The sequence below is a fragment of the Pipra filicauda genome, unplaced genomic scaffold (genome assembly GCF_003945595.2).
Source record: "Pipra filicauda isolate LSUMZ 115617 unplaced genomic scaffold, ASM394559v2 scaffold110_size2237424_pilon, whole genome shotgun sequence".
NCBI classification, from domain to species: Eukaryota; Metazoa; Chordata; class Aves; order Passeriformes; family Pipridae; genus Pipra; species Pipra filicauda.
In genome coordinates, this window is record NW_024103552.1 from 90,093 (window position 1) to 106,625 (window position 16,533).

The following is a 16,533-nucleotide window of genomic DNA, read 5'->3' on the forward strand; positions in this document are numbered from 1 at the left end:
TCTCTTCCTGTAGAATAAAGCTTCAGAGGTTGGTCAAAACTAGGTGAAAACAGACAGTGCTTTGTCCCTCTTACTGGAATATTTTGCTGGGAACAGCTGGAGAGGCATCATGGGCAGGCTAGCAGAGGGACCAGATGCTGAGGCTCAGGGATATGAGGCCAAGCTGGCCAGGCAGCTCTGGGGGCTGGCCCACAGCCCTGCATGGCTCCTGCTCCACATCACTTCGGCAAGGACCACTGCTGCCTCGCCCCAAATCTGGGCAGAGATGCTGGTGACCAAGAATGTGTCTCTGTGGCTATGAATAAAACTTCAGCTGCGTGTCATTTAGAAAGACCCTAATTTTAGCTAGCCCAGCACAGTGTTGAGCTGCATGTCACTGAGGTGCCCCAGCACACTTGAAGGGCGGCGCTTGTGCCCCTTTGCTCGGGTAAACCAGGTGTATAATGTTTTGTTTTCTGCTGGAGGTTCGAGACGCAGGAGGAAGAGCAAGAGAGAAGCGTTTTCTTACAGGGACAGGATTAAGAGAGCGTCTGGGATGGGACCAGCCCCCGGCGCAGCCAGCTCCAGCAAGCCTGTGGTGTTTGGGTTGTCCGGGCGCCCGTGATGGCTCCAATGTGCGCGCAGTATGACAGATGACCTATTGAAATAATTTCGGAGCAGTGCTGAGGTTGCCAGGACAACCAGTGCTCCCTGGGCCTGCGCCTGGCCATGTGACGGCCGCCTTGACGTCAGCTGGAGGCTGAGCCTGTGGTCCCGGCCGCGCAGTCAAAGGCTTGTGAGAACCCGGTGGATGCTGGATTCATCCCCGCCGCCGCCACCGCTGCCGCCGCTGCTGATTCTCAGGGGCTGCCAGAGCATGGACTATTAAAAACTTGCATTTCTGCAGTGTGAGGTAACCATTTGCTTTACGTTCTCATCAGGTTTGGATTTTTTTTCCTTTAAAAAAAAAAAAAAAAGAATAGAAAGCAGCTTATCGTGACTGATATTTTTTTCCCTTGTTTGTTTTGGCTGGAAGTTTGCCTTGATGAACAAGCCCAGCACTATCAGATAAATGCAAAGCAGCTTCCAGTTACTAATTTTGTGTGCAGACTGCAAAATGGAGTTAAATTTAGATTAATGATCCATGAAAGGAGAATAAAATGATATTGTTCTCATTTGACACTTTAAGAATATAAACGAACACGAGTAATCCTAGGCTAATGCATTTGGGAGTTAAAAGAAATGATATCTAGGTATTATGTTGATTTGGGCATCCCTACAGCTTTTTTATACCTCTATTGGAACTTGTAGTTTTTTAATGCTGCCCAATTCAGGCTGGTTTGTACCCAGTGTATTCGATGAGGGGAAAGCCAGCAGTCAATGCAGCCAGGAACAGCGTAAAATCCAAGTCTCAAAGTTCCAGCATTTAAATTATCTTTGTTCACACGGAGTCCCTGCTCCCCGCGCGTCCCTGGGCTTTCTGCCCCTCTCCTGGGGCACGCGGCACTCTTGACTGTATAGTGTTTACAGAGGAAAGGATCAGGAGCTTCCTGAAAAATTATCTGAAATATGCCAAGGGAGCAGCATTGCTGTTACACAGGCTTTTGCCCTTTTTCTCACGCGCACACACAAGGCTTGTTTTTTCCCTTTTTTTTTTTCTGTTGTGCATTGAGACCAGTTAGAATAGCTAAAAAAAAAAGAACCGCAGCATGAGCAGCATGATTTTTCAATCACTGTGGTGACTGAAAAATGAAATGCTATTTGTGTCTTTTTGTAAAAACGAGGGAGTTCAGGTCTGTTTCTGTACTGCGCTTACTTCGAGGTGGCTCTTGTGGGGAAGGAGATCCCAGAGCTCCTGAAGTTTAGTGCCACGGGCTGAGTTTGGGGGGGAACATATAGATTCATTTTAAGAACAGATTACAGCTGAAGCATCGTGTGCGTTGTTTCCTGGAAAAGTATGTTAGATCGTTCTTATCTTCTCTAATTATATACTCTTGTTCCCTTCCTCCCAAAGTTCAAAGGGTTTATTGATAATGGTAATGATTCTCCAAAGCAGCTGCCTGTCTGAAATGATCATGGAACTACAAAACAATTTAAAACACAGAGCAGAAAAAAATAAAAAAATTCTATTAAATTATACTAATGTTATCAAATGAAGCATAAATAATTTTTTCAGAAAGGCAGCCAAGACAGACATTAAACCTGGAGGCACTTTCTAAGGAAAGTTATGGCTTAATGCTCTGGATTTCACTGCGTTTGACATTCTTAGCAGAGCAATGAGGATAAATACATCTGAAACCTTTAAATCATTTCACTTGGCGTTATCTCATCAGTTCTTTCCAGTTCTACTCTTGTGCCTAAAACATCACTGTTTTGGGGGGCTGAGATATTAAACATTTTCTTTATTAAATTATTCACCTGATGCCGCTGCACTGACTCCTCATGGGTGACTTTAACCAAGGTTTACAGGAGCCTCACAGCTTTGGTGTGGAGGTGCTATAGCACCCCAAGTACAGCCTTCTCTTAGGGAGTGGGGCTCTCGGTGTCCTTGCCCAGGTGACCCGCCTGGGCTGAGCTGGGCACGGCTTCTCCTCAGCTGGCACAGGGAGCTATGTTTCAGCTGACAGCAGTCCGACCCCTCCACCTGCATGTGAGTTCCCCCAGATTCTGGGCGGCAGGGTGGAGGGGGAGGGCAGGGAGAGGCAGTCAATGCGACCCACCACCCTCTGAGATCTGCTTGTTCACGACCTTATACTGGCAGGACAAGTCTAGTGAGGGACTGGGGCATGGAGTATGGGGACAGATTTGAGCTGAGCAGCACCTGCCATTCAAGAGAAGTCATTCACTCTCATGCCTGAAGGATTTGCCTCCATGTATAGCTGCAGTCTTCTGCCAGGTTTGACTTGAGTCATCAGTGTGGCAATGATGCTGGGGGTGTGCTGGGGCTTATCCTCGTTCATTTAGGCTTGAATACAGTGTCCTGTAGCATTTGATGCTTTGAAAACACCTGCAAGGGGAAAAATAATTGATGCAACTTTTGCTCAAGAGCTATTAATTAGAAATATTTTTAAAATAGGTTCCTCATCTCCAGATGGAATGGACATATTTTGCTTTAGTGATACTGAGCAAGTCTTCAAAAGATTCTAACTTGACCTGACAGATGAGGATGATAAACTGCTTCATGTTGTAGCAGAAGGGTCCCAAACATGTTGTGGCAGAGTTCTGGAAGACAATATTACAGGGGAAGCTGGTGAGTGCCAGTGAGGTTACACAGGGATGCGTCCTACAGCGCACATGGAGTTGTTGCACCCCATGTACTCGCTGGGCTTTCTGCCCCTCTCCTGAGGCACGCGGCACTCTTGACTATATAGTGTTTACAGAGAAAAGGATCAGGAGCTTCCTGAAAAATTATCTGAAATATGCCAAGAGAGCAGCATTGCTGTAACACAGACTTTTACCCTTTTATTCACGCACACACAGAGCAACAGCTCTGTCCCCTCTTGACAAGTCTTTGGGGCCTTTGGCATCCCGTCAGTCCAGGAGATGGGGATGGATGAGCTGCAGGCAGGCAGGCAGGCAGCTCACAGACAGCGCCAGAGTCTGCAACTGGAGAAGGCACAGGTCTCTGCTCAGGAGAAGGGCAGGGAAGGGTCTGTGAGAGTCATCCTGGAGCTGCATGCCTCTGCTCAATGATTTCATGCTCTTGTTTCTGCTGGTCAGTGAAAACTTTTGTACCGAACCCTTTTGACAAGCACTGGGATTTTGCCTTGGCAGTGCATAAAGTTGCCAGACAATGTAATGCTAAGCATCCTGCCCTCTGTGCCTTGCCATGGTTTCACTCACCATGAGAAAAGAACAAACAGCCTGTAGGTTCCTTGCAACCACCGAGAGAGGGGAAAGTGGCTGCAGCCCATCCCTTACTTTCTGCCCAACACCACAACTGGCCACTGCCAGATTGCTCAGACTTGAAATCCTCTGACATAAGGAGAAAAAACATGAGATGCACATGGGCTTGGCGACACTCCACCTTCTTCCAGGGAGGCTAGATTGACCCTCATACTTCCCATCGTCCTTTATGTCATTTGCAAATGTCACCGTGTTTGCACGCACACAAGAAGGGATGATCTCTTCCGACAGTCTCCCTGTCCATGGTGAAGGGAGAGCAGACCAGCAATTCCTGAGGAATTCGGGCACTTCACCTTAGGAGATATCATGGCAAAAACAGCAGGACTGAGATCTCCTCATGTCTCCTCTCACACAACTGGATACAGCAGGGAAATTAAAAACAAATGGGAGCTGTTTATGCATCTCACCTCATAATAATAACACACTCAAGCCTTTAGTGTGCTCTGCCTTCATCTGGTTGATGGGCAATGACAATCTAAATTTAGCCTAGAATCATAGTAAAGCCTAAAAAAACCTTGCAACGCAGAACACTTCTTGAATTTTTTCAAACAGAATGTGACTTCTGCTGTCTTTTTAAAGGTTCTAGCCTCTATCTAGGCAATATTCGTCGGGGGAATAAAATCCTCTGGATGGGGGGAATTGTCAGACAGTGGGAACTGATGTTTCTGTATGGAATTTTAGGATCTTAAATTACTTATTGGTTGGTTACAATTGCTTAAGTTGGTTCCCACTCTGCTACAAATCATTACATTGTGATAATTTAATGCATCAACATTAGCAACAACTAGTTTAAATGACAGCTGAGCAGCAGTAGAGATTTGGCATTTTAACCAACAGTTGCTTTTCCAATTAAACACAGATACCATGCGTAGGGTAATCTGAATGCAAAATAAAAGTTGACCTGGCTGTTGGTTCCAAGCTAAAGGAACAAAAACCCTAACTCTGGAATGTTTTTGGTAGTCATATTTTAGAAATAATCTTCCATGGTGAGCCAAAATCTAAGCAGACAGTTATAGTCAGATAACAGTTTAAAAAATAGACTATGTTTTGGCTGTCCTTTTGCTGCTGTTAAATTTATCTTCTTAAATAGCAGGGAGTATGAGTTGAGGTTTGAGAAACAGTAATTTTGTAATTATTTTATATGGATCGAATTATTCTGTCATCAAATTTGCATTTCAGACAGCATTACAGTATGAAAATATAATTAGAAACTGTAATTCAGGAATTGCTGAATGTGATATTTCCCAGAGGGAGCACTGTCAAGAAGCTGCCCTCACTACAACTTTAGCAAATATTGAAATCCTATAGGTGGAAAATGTGAAGGCTGAGTTGTAAAGTTCCTGTCCCTTCTGTGGTCCCCACACGCTGTCAACTTTCTGCCGAACTTCATTTTTTCGTAAGATTCATTTCCACAGAAACATCTAATCATTAAGAGCTGAAGGGCTCAGATCCTGTTCTGCTGAATTTCAGTCTGACTGTGCTGATAGCTGCTGAATTGCTTTCAGCCACAAAATGACACTGAGATAGTGTAAGGATCTGATTTACATGCAGAAAAGCCAAGAAGCTTGTCGTTTGGTCTGAAATGCTGGTTTTAATTTGCCCAGCACCCAGAATTCCCAAGCAATGCCTCTTTTCACAGAAGAGAGCTGAGGGTGCGTCTCAGTTTAACTCTGTTTCTCTCCTTTTGTAATTCAAGGTTTTTCAGTATACATGTTCACAGCATTGTGCAAAGTTTTGGCTGTATAAATCTCACTCGTGTCAATCTTTACAGTTTTTACTATTCTTGTTGCAATCTTTGGCTTACCATAGACATAGTAGCTGGAGACAAACATGTCATGTCTTTTTTAGTTGGGCTTGTGTTGATAAATCCCATCCACTTTTGTCTGAGACAGACACTTCTTAGGAGAGCATCATCCACGGCCAATTTTTCCCACCACCTTGTTCAGGCATTGGGCAGGTCCCTATGTGGAACTACACCTGTGATGCCCAAAGCAAAGCCGACATTGTAAGGAAGCAGAAGCTGAGTGTGGGGCATACTTGATGCTTTGATGCCCCCATACATCTGTCACAGCCCTGCTGAGAGACAGTCGCAGTGCTACACCAGAGGAAATGTCAGGACAGGAAAAGGAGAAATGTGGACCTGTGAACCCAGGACTGCATGGATAAATGGGCTGGCTGGTGACATGGTTCCTAGTGACTCAGGGACACTGTCACCCACAGTGTGCTCTGAGGATCAAGACCATTTTCTGTGCCTGCCCAGAGCCATCTTCCTACAGCCACCTGCACTCAGCCCTGTCATTTTTCCAGGGTGCTGGGGAGGACGTCTGTCCCATCGCTCACATTTTGCATGATGCACATCCCGCAAGCCGTGTCTGGTATTTGCCATGTGAACACAGGGCAGGAGCTTCAGGGCATCAGTGGAGATGACCATTTCTGTTAGGGAGGATGCAGTAAGCTAGGTTGGCTCTTTAGGGACAAGTAGCACCTGGGGTGCAAGTGCTGGTTTGCAGGTGGGGCATGAGCAGTTCCTGAGCATCACATCCACAGTTTTGCACATTTACTTAGAAACTGCAGAGGAGCAGGAGGAAGTATTTCAACTGGCTTTGTCTGCACATGGGAGCTGAAAGGCTTTGAGACAGGTTTGTACCTGCCACATTTGTCACAAAGCCTCTTAGCTGTGTGCTGAATTTCATTGTCAAGAGACTGTGGCTTAAGGAGTGGGCCAGAGACAGGCTGTCCAGCCACAGGGGAATAGTGGACCAGGAGGGATGGGACAAAGTGAGAAGGAGAGCCCTTGGCAGGACTAACTGACTGGCTGCTGGCAGGATGCAGCCAGGGCAGGCTACTGTCATTGTTTCTGCACTGCTGTGTCTGCCCATGCAGGGAGCTCTGGCAGCACTGCCCCATGTCCCTGGGCATCTGCAGAACAGGCCAGACAAGACTTGTGTGAAACAGAGCTGCCTGAAGGAGTTGGGAGAGTGAAATATGCTTCCTGCGTTAGCAGTGGTGCCCTGTTGTTTAGCTGCTGTGTGATGTAACAGTGGCTTACAGGGCTGCTCTCTCTGCTGGGCGCTGGTTCAAAGTAGGGCTGGAGGAATGCTGTACAGTCAACTCTTGTGCAGTAGCTGCTACTGGAGGACAGAGGCTTTGTCTTTAATAGTTTCATGCTTGTTCTTGTGTTATAGAAGAGATCAGGTTTTGGAGACACCCAAGAATACGCGTACGAAGGTTTTATTAGACAAGCAGACCAGGTGGTTTATAGGCTATCACTTGAGAGAAGACAACTTACAGCTGAAGAAGATCAAAGTTAGTTTCTTTCCTTACCAAATTCCCTTGCTCCTAGAGCAAGCAGATTATGCTTCACATGACCTTTCTGTGTCTCCTCCAGGACTGCAAACACACAATGGATCCAGCTCATTTGAAGTGTCTAACTTCAGCTGAATAACACTCAAAGAGACTTCATCGAGCAATTCAGCCTCAAGAACCTTTAACTCTAAAAAAATATTCTGCTCATGTTGTCTGCATGTTCCTAATTGCAAATCCAAGATACCAGGGTGAAGCGAGCACAAAGCCGTTGATTATTTCCACAACTGCTGTGTGCTTCCTATCACAACAGTATTCTTTTGTGCAGAATGGCAGCATGATTGCAGACTCCTCTTCAGCCTTACCATCTTAGTGAGCCCAGGTCCAATTAGAGCAATTATATCTCAGCAGAAGCACTATCTGTTGTCCTCTGGACCTGTCTGTCAAGTGTCCTATTCATCGCTGTTTATGGTGTGTGAGGCTTTTCACATAAAGTCGTTGTGACCTGGCTGAAACCGTCCCATCAGAAGGGTAGCCTGCATTTGTGAAGACTTATTTCACAGGCTGATGTGAACAAGAAGAGTACAAAATTACAGCTGGCCAAGGATAAATCTTCAAGTCTAGCCACGTTTTCCTCTTGCTTGAGCATTATTGCTGATTTGACACAGCACACAGCTTTCACTTTCAATTATTTCACTTCACCCTTCATTTTCAATTACTTTACTGCTAAAAATTGAGAACATTATCAGAATTTGCAGCTCCTCCTTGCTATGTTGGAGGGTTACCTTAGTTAAAATCCCCAATGTGAGTTGCAAGACGTAATGTTTGATGGCATATGCTATTAAACCACTTACAACTCTGAGATCTGTGTGGAACTCTGTGGTCTTTGAGTTATTGAAGAGCTACTGGGTAGTGAGGACTTCTGTTTTGCTTTACTTCTGCTATCAGAGCCTGATGAAGGAGCTGAGTGATTCCTGCCAAGGAAGTCCCCCTTGTCACTGCTAAGGTAAAAGCTGAGAAGCAGAGCTTGGTGAAAGGCAGAAGTGCTGGGACTTGGGAAGGTCAGGGGCAATGCAAAGAGGAACTCTTCTCTTTCTGAACAAAAAACAGATTTTTGTTTTCTCATACTTCTCTTGGAAAGGAAAATCCAGGGAGCAGTGTTTAGCATCTTCTTTCTGAAACAAAATGAACTCTTTTCTGACAATTAAGAAATGAGATTGCCTGTGAAAGACCAGCCCCTGTCCCTGCTGCTGATGGCATCCCTGGGAGTTCTGGTCGACATGCACAGCAGTGCTCAAGCAGAAAAGGATCACTTTAAGAACTGAAAACATGAGCTCAGACCTCGGTCATTCTTCCTCCAGCCTCATCAGGGCAGTGGCTCCACCACATTTGTTTCTCATTTTACCTCTGTTCTGCTAGGTTTTAGCCCACAAGGGAAAGTGTCTGGTTGGTTTTGTCAGGAGGAACTGCAGAACCACCTGCATTGGTGGTCCAGATGTCACCTATGCCTCCCCTTAGCACAGGATGCTGCAGGCAGGAGAGTCATGCCAGCTCTGACCAGGGCTGCAAAGAGACCTTACAGATCTGGTCACACTGGTGGCAAGAATAAATGAGAGCTGATGAAACAGCAATATAACATGCTCCACACCAGCTCCGTGGGAATCTTGGTGAATTTATTAAAGATAAGTTTATACCATTTACCTGGTTCTGCAGCCTTGGCAGATTCAGTTTCTTTTCTTGCAGCGATGGCCTTTTCTCTGAGAACCAGGGGCAGTGAGCTACAGTGCTCACCATGGACACATAATGCATGTGATGGTTCAGTTGGGAAAATACAATTCTTTCAGAGGTGACAAAAGGTGACAGGAAAAGAGTGACTGCTTGCCTCACTTTTTCTCTTTTTGTTAGACACTGGGACCTTTGCAGAAACCGCCACTTCTATTCAAACAAAGCGTCTGATTGGAAATTGGAGTGTATTTCACTATTAGTTCACCATGTGCCAGTTATTAGCAGGCTGTGGTGTTGTTCCTGTACTGACAGCCTGTAGTAGAACAGACCTTTCCTGCGTGCTGCTCCCCCCATGCTTGCGGATGGCACTCCAAGCAGGGTGGTGGAGAGGCAGCTGGGAGATAAGGGGTTAAAACAAGCCACGGTTCCAATTTGAGACATTTTCAAAAATAGCAGCTTTTCTTTTGTTTGCTGAATTCCCCATGCTTTTACAGTGCTGTTCCCATTATTCATCTCTTTCCCAAAATAACATTTTTAAGCAGAGGAATGGCTTGAGTGGGGAGAGGAGGAGATCTGCAGCCTGAGCAGGACAGCTGCATGCTCCTGTGTCTGCAATGAGGGATATTTCAATCTTTCAGGCAATTTTACTTCCTCAGTGGCAAGCTCAGTAATTCCTTCCTGACAGGTCTCAGTGGTGGTTCTTGGGGGCAAGCTTCAGGCTCGCACAGCTTGAAGCTACCCTTGCAGAGAAACATTTATTCTTCTTCTTTCAAACGGGAAGCCTGAACACATCCGAATGGATTCAAGCTACAGGGGGATATGCTTATGGCCAGCAAGGTGGGAAGGTGTCTTTCAGGAAGCATGCTCATGCTGTCCAGCATTTTTGTAGCTCAACTTGACCAGAAGCACTTCTTCCTGGTGGATACTCCTTTGAAGGAGAAGGAAGGGGTGCTTTTGGGAAAATAAGCCCAAGGCAGCCTGGCCCCAGGACCTGTGATGCAGGCAGATCCCACTGAGCCAAGATGCAGCTCCAGCCCTTGAGGCACCTTGTGTGTCCCATTCTTGAATGCTGGCCTGGGGAAGCAGCTGCTCTGGAGGGGCTCCCTGACAGCACGCACCAGGGCTGCCCGGGGACACCCCTCACTCATCCCTCACAGTCAGGCGTGCAGCCAAACACAAATACCATGAGCTCCAGAAACGGGTGCCAGCAACCTTCCCCTGGGGTTATAGGGAGAGATGGTAGAAAAGAAGCCCTGAGAGGAATTAAAAATTAAATGCTCATGGCAGCAGCTTGCTGTCACCACATCCCAGCAGTTCATCTTCACCGTGGCTGGCCAGACGCCCAAGCGATGAGCAGGAGCAGAGGAGTGTCCCATTCTCACTGCCCTCACTGGAGATCATCCAGCTCTCCTGAGGCCTTTGTGGGTGGATGAGGATGAGCTGCCCCTGGCACTGGCTGCATGTACACAGGACCCACCAGAGCTAGCAGCACGTGCCTCTTTGTGGAAATCCCCAGAGCCATAGTGAAAGGCCAGCAGGAGGTGGCCAGACCCAGATGAGTCACATGCCTATTGGAGAGATGCTACTGTCCAAGTATGGGGTGGTGGAGAGCTGAACCACAGCCCCTTCTCTGGTCTAAGATCAGGAATAACCCCAGCAACAGGCTTGCTTAGTGCAGGTGGAAGCTGAGCCCATAGGGGCTGGGATTTGGGGTGCAAGGGTCAAGCCTACCAAGGTTGGTATTTGAGTGTACAAGCACTGAGCCCCACGGGGGCATTTGGCCCTCCTTGGCATTCAGTCCAGCTCCTTGGTGTGCAAATGCCCTGAAATCACTTCAGAGCCACAGCAAGCCCATAACTGAGCCCAAGGCCGCTTGCTGACCATGTCCCAAATGATTGGGCCTTGGGTCTAGTTCATAATTCCCTCTCCATATCCCCCACTAGGTGAGAGTTTGCTTCCCCCAAGCCTTGGTATTTCTTGATTTGGCATTAACATTCAAGTAGGTGACAAGCTATCCAGTTTCCTGAGATAATGGCTGTGTCTGTACTACGGCTACTGGCTGTGTCCACACTGCATGACAAAGGGAGCAACCCCAGCACCAAGAGCTCAGTACTTGAAACTGCTCTCTGTCTGGAGTGGTCTCTATCCATTTAGCTCTCAGCCAATTCATATCCTCCCAGCTTGCAGCACTGGGCCTCTTCCATGGGGCAAATGGCACATGGTCACTCTTAAGGAGGGTGCAGAGTTCAACAGCATGGGTGAGGGAACTTCTGTTCCAGTTGGTCCTCCATGCTGAGAAAGGCACCGAAATGCATTTACTTTGTAGTCACATCATCATCATCATCATGGCTGGGCTTCGCGAATGAGGATTTGGGGAGGGTTCTACCCACGTTTGTTGCAAGTGCGTTGGTGGCTAAAGAGGCCAATACGAGACAGGCACGTCCAGTTGCAAAAGGCACAGCGGAAAGACTCCTTAGTAGATATATTCTGCAAGGCACAATTCTTTCTGCATTGTCTTTTCTCCTCGAGACTGATCCTGCGTGCTTTCTCAAAAGCATCAGCAGCATTATAGATAGTGTGTCTCCAGACCTCCCGATTGGAGGCCAGAGTATGTTGTAGTAAACGTCATCATGCATAACCGGGTGGGAATCTTGGGAGGAAAAAAAAAGAGAATCCTGGGAGAAAAAAAAAGAGCCTTAAGAACAGCAAAGTGTTTTTTCTGAAGCTCAGGTCTAGGTAGAGCTCACGAGCTTCAAGCTCTCACCACAGCCACCAGCAGGAAATCAGCCCACTGGAGCATGACAAAAAGACTGGCAACTCTAGTCTGTCAAACAAAGCAGTGGGGCTCTAATAGGAACAAAGTAGAGGAAGCGAGGAATCTGGCTGGAAGGAAGGATAAAGAAAAACCTTTGATCTACAGAGAAACAGGCTCTTTACTCATCTGTCTGTACAGAGAGACATTATCATGTACACAGCTGACCTGACTCTTTAAAGAGTGTGGGTTTGATGCTGATTTCATGTCGTATCTTGGTACACACACTTCCCCCTGTATGGTTCAGTTTTAATCCTTTTCTAGTTTACAATCCATTTAATTTTAAGATGTGAAAATTGCAGAGGTCTGTATCCAGTACTACACCTCTTCTGCTCTGCAGTTTCTCCAGAATGAGTAAATTATTATCATCTGTATTAACCTTCTCAATGAGAGACCAACATGATCCACTTTTCTAATGCTCTATCACACCTAATATCTATTTTCCAAACCCACCATTGCCTGAAGTGAGCATTGTGCACTGCACGACACCCCTCCCAGCTCCCTGGGGACCTGCCCAGTCCCCCAGCCCCATGTGCAGCACTGTCTCTGCCACACAGCACTGCCAGGTATTTCATGTTTCCCTCTGCAAAGAGGGAAGTGGTGTCCAGGTGCTGTCTTCATAAAACTTCAGGGTTGAAAGAGGTTAAAAGCAAAGGAGATTTCTGACTGCAGTTTTCTTCCAGTACTTCTGGTTTTGTTGAATTCAACTTTTATAGTGTTGACCTTGGAGCATAACATCAGTAGGATTTGAGAGCCAGGGGAGCATTTGCCTATCTCCTTGCCTGCAGCTTTTCAGGTAGGTTTGTTTGTTTTAATTACTTCCTCTGTTAGACATGGAGTGTTTTCCGCTTTCCCTGGATTTCCCAGTCAGGTCTGGCTGCCCAAGCCTCTGTCCTGGTGCAGCAGCCTCCTGTCTTTGTGGCCATCATATGGCCGGTGGGATGGGACATGCCTTCCACCTTCCTATGTGCTGGAAATGCAGCTAATTTATCAGATGCCAAGCAGAGTTAGGCTATGTCACTTGGTAGATGGGAAAATCTATCAGTCTGGGACTATTTAGGCAAGGGGCCTCATTTAAACCCCTCCACGGACTCACTTGTCACCACAGGCAAATCACTTAGTGTCAGTGGCTGTCCTGGTCAGATGAATGAGACCAACTACCCTGTCTTGGCAGGTGTTTTCATGGAAGCCGTTGCATGGAACTCTGATATTATTTGCAGATTTACATCACAGTCCTGCAGAGCATGAGCATATTGGCTGGAAACTTTTGAACAGCGGGGTTTAGCAAGGCAGGATCCCAGCTTTTAGTGAAGCAGGACTTGGGCATGACTGTGTGAAAGGATAAGGTTTTCCCCTTTCACTTGCAAACGGGAGCTGCTCATATTGCTCCGCATAATACAGGGGATTTAGGAAGACTAGCATTAAGACATTTTTTCAGAGTCATTGAATATGTTTTAATCCTTATTAGCCTTGAGCAATTGGCTCCCAGTGAACTCATGGAAGGATAGGTATAATTAAAGATCTGTCTTGCACAGCCTGCTGTGCATTTACAGCTCCACAACTGCTCTTGGTAGTGAAACAGAGATATGTCTCTAAAAAGAAAGCTAACAACAGGAAATATTTCTTTCACAAATATGAACATAAGTGTTTCTTCCAAGAATCAGCAGATAAAAGCAAAAACGTTCTTAAATTTCTAGTTCCACTAAGCACCTGGCTCCAATCTACAATTCCTTGACTTTGTTAATTTTTTAACTCAAATGTGATCCTATTTAAGACACTGTTGTTTCTCTGATAATAAAAGTCTATTCAACCATCTGCGTGTTTCATCAGTGTTTGCATTTCTTGTTCTGTGTCATATTTTACATTTTTCTTCAATCTTTCCACTGAAGAATCAGGGTTGTCCAAATTGCTGATGCTGAACAGGACGAAACTCCCTACTCCTTGCTATTCAAAGTTGGGTACCTAACTCTGCTGGCAGGTAATTTTGGTCAAGATTTCACAGAGTGCTAAATTTGTCTGCACAGACAATACAGTGAGTGTTTTTTCTCCCAGCCATTGCTGAGATCCCCCACCAAATCCATTGCAGAGGTTTATGATTGCTGCCTCTCAGGTGTCTGGCACAAATGGAAGTGGCGCCATTGTGGGACATGCTCATTACTTCAGGCACTGGCCTTGAGAAGTGCTGGGTAATAGAATAGTTTGTCATGTCTGTTTAAGCACATTATTCCTGAAACTGCTCCTCCTCCAATCAATAAAAGACTTCATAAAATTGTATAAACGTATTAAGAAAAATGTGATTTACTCAAGGAATCCTTATTGCATTTCATTATAAACTACTGAATCTAATATACAAAGAAGATCACTTTAATTATAAGTGAACAAAAGAAAGATCTACTCTTATGTTCCCACTAGGCAACTATCAGCAGGATGCACCTTCTCCATCTAATGTGGTTACATAAAGTAATTAGATTTGGTAGTTCTAATGGGAACAGCAGTTAACTATATTACACCCACGAGAAATTCATGTTAGGTGGATTTGTTAGGTACTGTGGTATCTGTTCTCAGTAGTTTTTTCTTGCGCTGGGGAAGCTCATGAGATAGCCAAAGGTAGGCAGAGAGTTCAGGTGATGGGCTGCTGATCTCCCCATCTCATCTTTAATCAGTTTCATTGCACTCAGTGCTGCCCTCTGCAAGTTCATCAGGTAGCAGAGAACTGTGTTGGTCCTCTTCGCTTGCAGACCCATGAATGGCTTGTTTTTGTTTTACAAAGTGAAGTGCCTTGGTGCCATTCACTGTTGTTTTGTACTTTACTAGTATTTCACCAGAATGAGTATATCATCCTGGGCAGATAATTTTCAGAGGAAGAAAAAGGAAAGCTCAGTCCAAGGTGGCATCCTAGGACAAGAGCTCCCTGCCACTGTGTTCTTCCCTGTTAAGTGAATGTCTGACAACTGAGTGAAGGTTTGATAAGCAGAGGGATTCCTCCATGTCTGTCATGGTGTGGTTTGGGAGAACGCATGAGGCAACATGGTGCCTTCCCAGTGTCACAACTGAGACAGTCCTGGGCATGCCCTGGGGCAGAAGGATGGCTGTTGGGAGGTTTAAGTGCCTACAGCCTCTGTGCCCTGGTAGGGTCAAGAAGTATCTGATGAAAGCCTGTTCTGTGCTATTTCCCTATGAGTCTCTGCCAACCCAGGAACCTTCAAAACTGACCTCAACTGGTTTGGGAACACAGGACCAGCTGATACAAAAAGCCTAATAGATGAAAAAATTGTTTCCTCCCTCTTCCTGTGCATCAGTTCAGTCAACACTGAAATGCAACTGTCAGCTAGTAATCTTTGTGGTCAGAAGTCTTCAGATGAAAAAAAAATATATGATATTAATAAGTTATTATGTTCCCTAGAGGAAACAAAGGGATCACAATAAGGAAGTAAAACTTTGTAGAAAGCATGAATTACTCTAATCCATCAATACTGACTAGAGATCAGGCACATAACTCCCTTTCAGAGAAAATTAAAAACTTGCTATTTCATGATTTGGACAACATAGTCTGCTAATCCTCTTGGCTTCAAGGTTAAGCCCAACCAGCTGTGAATTTTATTGAGGTTACTACTAAATCTTAATTTCAATTAAATTTTTTGCAGTAATCATATTGCTGCTCTCAGTTCTGTCTGATGCTTGAGCTGACAGAGCTGGCCAGTTTTCCTGACCTGTCTGCTGTATTCTGGTACTCGTTCCTCTGCTTGCATAAACCTCCTCTCATAGTCGTGCCACTGCCCTTGACTGATGTGTAGTGGTGGGTGATTACATACTGCAGACAAGACAGAGATATCGCAAACATATTTACTTAATGTCACTGCCTTTGGCTCTCCTTTGTGCCAGAAAGACTCTGCCCACTGTAAGAACCACGCTGGTTTTTTTTGGTTCCAGAAGAAGGCAGGACAGTAGGAGACCTCCTGACTCCTCCAGGCCACTGCAGGTATCTGTGTCATATAGACCCTACTTGTGGATTTTTCAAATTGCATTTTCACATGAGCTAGTCTGTTTGTCTTGTGATCTTTGAAGAAGGCTGTTCCACAGACTACGCTGCTCCAGTGGTTTGAGATTTGCTTCTCATTCCCAGCCAAAATTTATTATGGGTAGTTTATACTCATTTGTTCTTGTGCCAGCATTGTCCTTCAGTTTAAACAATTTTTCTCCTTCCCTAGTGTTTACCCCCTCTGATGTATTTATAGACTACAACCATATCCCCTCTTGGCCTTTCTTTAGCTGGGCTAAACAGCTGAGTGCCTCTGGTCTCCTCTGAGAGCAAAGGCTTTCCATTCCCTTATTTGGCTTAATAGCCCTGCTCTACAGCCACTGTGGCCCAAAATCCCTTTTCCTCAGCATGCTTTCCTGGCCATGTACTACAGTAATGCAGGTGAGCCTTCATATTTCCAAAACCTGCTGTGTTTTCATTAATAGTATTGGTATTTCACCCTCCGTGGACTCACCAGGTCAGTCTCAGCAGGTTCACTAGAAAGCATCAGTTGTTTCCTGCAGGACATGTCACATTGGTGTTTTCCTGTTATCTTGTGACTATATAAGATCTCCAGCTCTTCCTCCTGCTCCCTCATTTCTAGTTAAAAGCATCAATTCTTCCTACTGGTCCCTCATATACTGCAATAACGAATTTCTTCTCTTTGCACTATTCCAGTGCTAAAATTATCCCGTTCTTCTTGTGTGGTAGTCTTAGCTTGTCCAGCTGCTGGTGCCTCTCGCCTTGGTGTCATCAGTAACTGCACTGCTTCGAGATTATGCATCAAGGT

At 45.6% G+C, this 16,533-nt stretch overlaps 1 protein-coding gene across 2 annotated transcripts in view; it reads left to right on the forward strand.

The window, feature by feature from the left end:
• Positions 1-751: 751 nt before the first annotated feature.
• The window catches only part of NCALD (neurocalcin delta), a 58,675-nt gene continuing 42,893 nt past the window's right edge, over positions 752-16,533 (forward strand). For both annotated transcript variants that reach the window (XR_003540059.2, XM_027717491.2), the window contains exon 1: positions 752-892. The gene's annotated coding sequence lies outside the window, so the exon portion shown is untranslated. The remainder of the gene's footprint in view (positions 893-16,533) is intronic.